The sequence below is a fragment of the Parasteatoda tepidariorum genome, chromosome 10, assembly GCF_043381705.1.
Source record: "Parasteatoda tepidariorum isolate YZ-2023 chromosome 10, CAS_Ptep_4.0, whole genome shotgun sequence".
Taxonomy (NCBI): domain Eukaryota; kingdom Metazoa; phylum Arthropoda; class Arachnida; order Araneae; family Theridiidae; genus Parasteatoda; species Parasteatoda tepidariorum.
The window spans coordinates 84,854,532-84,864,063 of NC_092213.1; the positions used below are offsets into that span (position 1 = coordinate 84,854,532).

The 9,532-nt window shown below is 31.2% G+C and overlaps 1 long non-coding RNA gene across 1 annotated transcript; it reads right to left on the reverse strand.

Moving 5' to 3' along the window:
- Window positions 1-6,165: 6,165 nt before the first annotated feature.
- On the reverse strand, window positions 6,166-8,821 carry LOC139426655 (uncharacterized). The gene is made up of 3 exons (XR_011637886.1): window positions 8,714-8,821; window positions 7,806-7,921; window positions 6,166-6,216 (listed from the first exon to the last, which is right to left on the reverse strand). It is a non-coding gene; the product is annotated as an uncharacterized lncRNA (long non-coding RNA).
- Window positions 8,822-9,532: the final 711 nt, after the last annotated feature.

The window sequence follows — 9,532 nt, forward strand, 5'->3', positions numbered from 1 at the left end:
GTTGTTCATTTACTTTAGGGAACACGCGAAAAATTATACTTTTTCCTTTTGTTTTTATATCAGAATTTTTGCAAGTTGCAATCGCGCAAACTGGCATTTCGATAATAGTTTTAAATTCTTGTAAATTCACTGCAAAAACTGAGGAAAGTCATTATAGAAAATAACAAATGTCTTAGAATATCTCGCAAAAAGAAATGATCCAATATTAGTTAGAGCTAGTAAGGCCAAACGCTCCGTTCTTGAAGTAAAAGTGCGAGCTTTGCGCCAAAGTGACGTCACTAGAGTGACGTCGGAGGATCGGCGCGGCGAGAGATACTTAAAAGGAGTGAACCAGCCCTTCTATTCTCTTTAGCCCTGTGTTTAGATGGCGTTGTGTTTGCTACAGTACTGAACAACACTATAAAATCCTGCACAAAACTTAAAGACGAATATCCGGAGAAATAAGAGCTTAAAGTAATTATTAGATAAATAATTGATTGCAGAAGCAATTTTAAGAATATGTTTATTTTCTTACGTTGTAGACGAAGGAATTACAAAACATGCGAACATAAATAATACATTTTTTTAAATTTTATTTTTAATATTAGAAGCTTTCCTTTTCAAGACTTCGGTTGTTCTTGAACAAAAATAATTAGTTTCATATGCAATTCTAATAATGAGCAGTGAAAGCAAAAGAATGAAGTCATAGTCCGTACTCCATGCCGAAATACTCAATGTTGTGCCTGATCCATCCTTCGATTTTTTTCTTACAAAATAGATCCAATCTCATATTGTCCATGGCTTTGATTCTTGTGGAGATCACACAATTCTAGAAAAGGAAAAATATCTTTTGGTCTTTGATCTAGATAAGGTCAGCCTATTATTTATGTATATTGCTGAAAAAAAGATCTTCGATGAGTATCGACAATCACCCGGAATATTTGTTTTCCGTTAATCTTTAAGGATGCGCTATGGATAGTTTTTTTAAAAATTTTATAGCCGTCGTTGAACAGCCAGACCAATTTTTTTGGTTTACGACAACTAATGTTCAACTCCGTAGCCTTGTGGATACGAGCCGCGGTGGCTCAGGGGATAGAGCATTCGCTTTCCAATGTGGTGAATCGGGTTTGAATCCCAGCGATGGCTGATCGACACGAATTCCGCACCCGGCTCGCACCGACCACAGTGCTAATGTAAAATATCCTCAGGGGAAGATGGATTATGGGTTAGATTCCCCTTGCTGACAGGCATGGGAGGTTTTCGTGGTTTTCCTCTCCATATTACGCAAATGCGGGTTTGTTCCATTAAAAAGTCTTCCAAGAAGGCAAATTACTTTCTATACTTGATCCATGAGCTACCTTGTCTTCTGGATTGGTTTCAAAATTACAAGGCTACGGAGATGAACATTAGTAGCCGTAAACCCAAAATTGGGCTGGCTGTTCAACGACGGTTACAAAAGCTGGCCATCAGACTAGTACATGCCCGATCCATTGCCTCGCAAAATTCGCATTTAAGTAATTCCGGACAACCAGGTCAAAATGGCTGCAACTGTTAATATTGGGGCAATTTTGAACATTTATTGTGAATACTGTATAGCCGCAGAGAAGCATTTCATTTTCTGAATGAACACATCTTTCAATTTAATAACCTGTAACTTAATATCTCAACCAAAGCAAAAATAACGCATGTCAACCACCCCTATAAGTTAGTTCCATGTGCAATGCATAATGAAGGGCTTTAAATTACCTGCACGTTTTTATTCAGTGTTCCAAAGTCTTCAAAGTCCCAAAAGTCTATGAAATTCCTCTGAAATTAATGAACAAAGAAAATGACAAATCTTGATAATAGTTCTATGAATTTAGTAATGAATCATAAATCTTGTCAATAGTTCATAATAAAAAGTCATCGAGAGAAAATGTAATTGCTTTTTTTAAATAATTTATTTTATATTATTTAGGGTCTCACCTTCAGACATTTAAAACATTTATATATATATATATATATATATATAACTTAACGAACAACACATGTAACAAGACTGAGCATACAGTTCGGCTGTATGTTCAGTCTTGTTACATTTGATGTTCGTTAAGTTGCTCTAATTAATGGTTTAGCTAAGTTTAACATTTGTTATCTTATGTAATCTTTCAGTTAAATTTATTTCTTTGAATTTTCGTTGTTTCATTCGGTTATTGCTACCAGTTAACGCGCGATGTCTCTTCATATATCAAAGTACATTGTTATTGATGAGCTAAATTGCAACTATATTAAACTATAATATCACTAATATTTGATACAAACTTATTACTGTGTCAGAGGAAAAATATTATAGCATAAACAATAACCGCTTAAATTCAGTTACTTGACACTATGGTTCAACAGTAAATGTAATATGTAGCATATGTACTCCCTATGGTACAAAGTACTAATGTTTAAACGTGGAGTCGATTTTAGAGTACTAAATATTGAATGTATAAAATGTTAAAAAACTTACATTTTTATCGAAAAATATGAAAAAAACGAGAATACTGCAAGAGTCAAAAATATTTCTTTAACTTTTAGCTAAAATATTCATCTATTTTTATAAAAAAAATCTCCTATAAAATGCTTGAATAAACTGTTTTAAAGTACCATTGTCATAAAAGCATGTTTAGTGGAAAATGCACCTCTATAGTTTTAAAAATGATTTATTGATTAATATCAAAAACATTAAAATCTCTGAATAAAATAATTACTTTTGCTGTTAGAGAAGAAGAATTTTTTATCGAAATCAAAACTAATCCGAAAAAAATAAAGCTCAAATAAGAGCAACATTTTTAAACAGTAAAAAGTTGTTTTTTAGACATAAAATTATATTTCTGCACACTTGGCATTTTATAAATGAAAACGGAATTTTAAACCTCAAGAGAAAACTCTATTTAAACAGCTAATAGAAAAATTGCTTTTAAAAATCTTTCTAAACCTCAGCCAGTGATAAAAAAAGGAATGGAAATCAATTAGAGAAATGCTCTTAACTACAAAAATAGCATCATTCTAAATGTTACGAAATATTTTAAAAAATTATTGTAGTTAATAACAAGCATGATTTTCCGGAAATAAAACAAAAATGTAATTTTTAACAAAAGTAATTTAAAAAGCCAAAGTCAAGTCGAAACATTTATTTTTGATTTTAAATTCTACTTTTCTAAATCCATTATTTAAAAATTAACGGGGAAAAAAAACTTATTAAACAATGACAATTTATTAATGTTTGTTGCTTATTCGTGGCTTTAAAAGATAGCAATAAGAAAGTAAGGAAACATTATTTTTTCCCTAGTATCACGAAAAATCACTACAAAATATCTGAAGATAAATTATACATTATAACCACGCGGAAATAGAACAAAGCATTGTTCATTTAAATTTCTTTCAGCGGATACGAAAATAACTCAGAAAAATTTATTTTTTCCATAAAAACGTCATATTTAATATTCTAGTTTTCTCATTTCTCGTTTTTTTGTCAGTATTCGTTCATTTCCTAGCAAATCTTATTATTCGTTGTTTTATCTGCATGTGGGGCGATACAAAGCTTCCATTTATTGTGGTGACGCACGCCATCTAACGTGATGGAATTCATCTTTAAGTGAAATCTTAGAAATTAGAGAGCATACAAAACTTCTGATACACGTCAACACGAGAGTAAAAGCAGTAAAATATCATTTTTATTACCACTTTTTTCTTTAATCGAATTTATTTTTAAACATCCTTTTATTTATTTAAATGCTTATGCATTTTTAAGCTAATTTTGGAACNAGCTGCTGGATAATGTTGTGCAAAGTATGATACGACGTGTAGAATGTTGCATCACACTCCATGGTGGACATATCCCGTACTGACACCTTTCTTCAAGTTGCCTGCTGAAATTTAGATGCATTGTTCCATTTTTCTGTACACAGCATCAAATGAAATTTTTTTTTCTTTCAGATGTTTCATAGCTCTTGTACTTTCCAGAACAATGAATATTCTTTATTCTAATGTCTGAACAGTGTGGCAGCTATATTTTATCCTACTAGGCCTCATGTCTCGCTTAATGTTATGCTACATTGCAATTTGTGATCCGTCCTTAGCAATAGTCCAGCAGTGTAGAATACGTTTTAAAAGTTATTATCATTACTTAAAGCGCTTTTGGCTATCAACGTTAGTATGTGTTAAAGTAAGATACTCTAATAATTAATAATGGATGATGTATTAAAAATATTACAATGTTTTGAATAAGGGGTTGGGATTTATCGTCGATATCATATTGTGTTTATTTCCATTGACAGGGGTCTGTCCAGACATTTTGTGAAAGGTCCTGCTTTTGTAAAATTGTGAAAAAACTATTCATAATTTGTGAATATAAAATCAGCGTTAAGTCACATTCGTTCAACCAGGGTCCTGCTTTCGTGAATTTGTGCAAATAGGGTCCTGTTATTGCAAAAATTGCTAAAAAACCTTTTCAAGAAGTTTTTAAATTGTAAATGGATACAAGATTCTGCTCAACAATTGCTGCTACTAAATTAGAGATGCCACATACAATTAATTGATATTTAGTCTATACTGCTCAACACAGAATATTCATTTCGGACGAATAATTAAAACAAAATCATTCACATTTTTAATAATTTCAATTAACATATTTTAAATAACTCAACTTAGTAATGTATTACTTTTAATGTGTTACGCATTATGTAAACTTAAAAACAATTCTTAAGTTTATAATATTTTAATTTAAAAAAATGCCAGAAATGAATTTTTATTCGCATAATATTCTATTAATTAATTTCATGAATAAATATAAATTAATCAACTATTTACTTACAAAAAAAGTGGTTTAATATTAATAAAAATGCGCGCGCGGTGTTTCTAAAAGTAGAAATATTTTCTTAGAATACGACATTTGGAGTTAAACTTAGGGAAACTTAGTTTGTCTCGAACAAATCTTCTTCCCCCCGGGAAGGGTTTATTCGATTAATAAAGCAATAATGAAGATAAACAAACTTGTGAAGGGTCCGATTAAAAGATAAAATTATTTTGTGAAGGGTCCGTTTTTATAAAAAGACATTTTGTGAAGGGTCCGTTAATGGACCCAAATTTCTTCTAAACAGACCCTAAAAACATTAACGTAAAACCATATACATTGAATAACCTAGCTCAATGACTGGCTGTATGGTGGTCAGGGATCTGAACTCATGTCAGAAAGGTCCGGGATTCGCATCCCGGTCAGAGGTCATGGATGTTCTTTGCTCTATGTCTTTCTTTCAGTGAGGGTAACGCTGGCCCACCTAATATGGTGCCCCTGAAAAAATGGTCAACCCCGCTTGATACTAGAATGTTTTTTTATGTACGAGTGGGCATCGAGAAAAAGAGGCCTTGCTTTAATTTTAAAAAAGAATGAAAAGTGAAAAAATTTGATACTTTAAAACCCTTAACGTTAAAAACATAAAATAACCTTGATACACGCCATTCCGAATGTTCCAACAATTAGAAGAGGGAGTGGTAGGGGTAAAGAAGGCAATGCATCAAATAAGGCAAAATGTAAAGGAGGCAATGTATCAAATCAAAGGGGCCACTCAATAAAGCATTTAAAACTTTATATTTATTACTAGATTACAAATATTATTTTTGTTAGATAACTAAAAAATTTTTTTTTCTATAAATACTTGGCTTAAGCGCAATATAATTTTCAAAAAAAAAATAAATGAAGTCTTAGATCAATAATATTTAATTATTTTTCACACAGAAAAAAAAAATTCAAGGATGTATTGCAGAAATATTTACAATAGAAAATATTCTGCTTTTAATTTACAGAAGAATGAATTTAAAATGCGAAATTAAGTTTTAATAAATATATATAGTTCCAATGCTTCTTTCCTTTTTATTTAATAAGGATTTGTTTGCCCCTTCTCAAGATTACATCGTTTATATGCAGTACCTATATATTTAAACACAAATGTACTTAGTTTTTATAGAGAATATTTTTTACATACTTCCTATTTGTGTTTATTTTTAACGTATTGCATTACAATGTTAACCAATTGATACACAAACGTAAACAAATGCAAACCACGTAAAAACAATAAAGCTGTATAGTATCACCTGATAATTAAGATTTTACACAGAATCTTACAGTGCGTCTAATAATTTGACCAGAGACTGTAAAATCACATTCACTTACTTTTAATTCTCCAGCACATGTTTTGTCATCTTCATCGAATTCTAAAATAGAGTCAATAATATATCATCAATATATGAGTCACATGTTTGTGTTTACTTATATGTTTATACTACAGGGTTTTAACTGTTGATCAAGTATGCGTCGCAGCATCTTCAGGCTGGTTGGGATTAGACGATGGAGAATCTTTCGTCTCCAACTATTCGTGAAAGTTATTTTCGAACATTTACAGTTTTGTGCGATCCCCAGTTTTCCCATAACAAAATCGGTATTTGGAAGTTACTGTTTCTAGAAACAGTTACAGTCCCTGGCCAAATTATTAGACGCACTGTAAGATTCCATGTAAAATCTTAATTATCAGGTGATATTCTATACAGCTTTATTGTTTTTATGTGACTGTTAGCACTTGTTTACGTTCGTGTATCGACTGATTAACATTGTAATGCAATACGTTAAAAATAAATACAAGAAGGAAGCATATAAAATATTCTCCTGAATAAAAACCCATTTCATGTATGTTTAAATATAAAAGTATTGCCTATAAACTCGTGCAAAGCATGCCATTATTAAAACACTACAGTACGTCTAATAATTTGATCTAATTATTATAATATACTAATGTAATGGTTGATATAGTGAATATTTATCGTCTAATTTATACAATTGTCAAATTTATATCATATATCCTCCAACTGATACACAAACGTAAACAAGTGCAAACCTGTTTCAGTCGCGTAAAAGTAATTAAGCTGTATACTATCACCTGATAATTAAAATTTTACATAGAATCTTACAGTGCGTCTAATAACTTGGGCAAGGGACTGTAAGACAACAATGTAAAGAATTTTATGGCACTCTTGAACTCAAACCGTTTTGTTACATTCTCAAAGACTCTCCCTGATTGGTTGATTCTAGTCTTTTGAATTTTTCAATTTTTCTCAAAATGCCAAAAAATTCTTCTAGAAAGAATTCTAAAAAGAATTCCAGATGTTTGCTTTCTTTAGTTTTTTGTCAAAGAATCTTCTGCATCGTTAATTCTAGACGTTTGCTTTCTTGATTTTGCTTATTGACAGCAATAATTTTCCAACTTTTGTCCCATTTCCTGTAAAGCAGTCGGATATAAAAATAGCTCAATGCATATGCTATCTTCATATATTTTCTATGCAATCTATACCATGTTGAGTACTCTTCTTTCACCATGTTTTGATTATAGAAATCGATGTATCGTGTAGTATCGATATTTTTTTTCCATGGGTATTCTTATGGTACATGGTGAATACTAAGAAGTAAATTTAAAATATACAATAATTATCGTCAGTGATAAGTATCGTTAACTTTAACGTTATGAATATATTATTGGTAATTGATTCGATAATGTCTATATAATCATTAGTAATTGCTAGAATTATCGAATGCGATATTATCTCTAAAAGAATATTGTCGTACTAAAGAATATTTCCTATATAATTTTTACACATTAAAATTTACATTCATTAATTTAATTCAGTTAATATGTTCTTTCTTATTTCATATTAACATAATTTCAATATAGAACTTGTCTGTAAGTTATCCTATTCTTTTTTTTTTTTTTTTTTTTTTTTTTTTTTTTTTNAATAAAAGCAAAATTACTTACTGAATTTAATATGCGATATTTCTTCAAAATGAGAATAACATTCCTCATCCTGAGTAAGTGACTCGAACCAACAGCCAGCAAATATCAAAAATACTATCGCAAGTTTCATTTCCAATCTAAAAATTGTCATATTGTTAGTGAGTTATTAAATCTAGACACAGTTCGAAGTGCATAGTTATGAAAATGGACATGAATCAGAATGAGCGTTTTCGAAAATGGCAGGGCCGGACCTTTTTTTAAAATTTTTTTTTAAATAACCGTCGTTGAACAGTCGACCCAATTTTGGGATTTACGACTACTAATATCCAACTCCGTAGCCTAGTAATTTTAAACCCAATTCAGAAGACACAGAAACTCCTAGATCAAGTAAGTATTGAGAGAAATTTGCCTTCGTGGTGGACTTTTTTGATGGAATTAACCAGTATTTGCGTTACATGGAGAGGAAGACCACGAGAACCTCGCACGGTTAGCCTGATGGCAAGGGGACCCATGATCCGCCTACCACTGAGGATATTTCACGTTAGCACTGTGGTTGGTGCAAGCCGGATGCGGAATTCGTATCGACCGGCCATCGCTGGGATCAAACTCCAGTTCAGCTCAGGGCCGGTCCTTGTCGATTTTTAAATCTTTTTTGATCTAGGATAATAATAATAAATATTTTCGAAGAGCCAAAACTTAAATTGAAAAAACAGAAAATAGATTGTAAAAATCAGTCTGAGGTAAAATGTGTTCCCTAAAAAAAGGATTACAATCAAAACATAAAATAACCTTAACAGGAAAAATCCCTGAACTGGGCTGAGAATTTTGCATTACGAAGAATTATTATCGAAGAAAAATCAGAATTTCGATAGATTTTCTGTTCCTTTAAAGTAAAGTTACTTTTAAAACAGAGAAAAAATAGAACTCACCTTGACTGGAAAAACCTGTTAAATCGACGAAGAGCAATTTGGGAACAAGAGAAAAGAAAAAAATGAGGGAAATCAAATGTATAGTTACCAGAGCACAGTAATTATTGGAAAATATTTTGCGATATGGTGATTGATTCGAGTTTAAATTGCAGATTTTTGCACTTTGGAATAAGAAATATTTATTATCTTTCAACCTGTACCGATCAATGAAAATTTGGTTATAGAATGCGTTATAGATTTGCATATTACATATATATGAAAAAAATTATGGGTATTAATGATGCTTTCGTGCCGAAACTTCGCGTGTAAGTTGACATTAATTCGTCCAAATCCATTGGTGCGACTCGATAACACTCTCTCTGCTCGATAACGATGAAAATGAATTGAAAATAATAATTAAAGGAGAAAAAAATACAATTCACTACAAAATGAAGAAAATTGTGATCGCCTTGCGGTGATCACAGGTTACCCATTGGCAAAATGGTTGTTGTCTATTTTTTTTTTTGGAAAATAAACTTTATTGTGTTTTTATCTCGGACATCTATAACTGTTAATCCTGAACTGATCGCTTCACAATTTCGCAGACCTATATGAATGTAGCTCAGACACATTATGTGTAAATTCTTTTGATGACTGAATAGACATTGAACAGCCAATAGAGATCAATATTAACATTTTCGGATGGGTATAATGGTGTTTGATGGAGATTGTAAGCTGTATTTTACACCAGTTTCGGATTCACAAGTTCATACATGAAATATGATTTGAAATCGAGGCTTTTTTGTCCCAATTTTACATGAATAGTGAATGAATCATTTA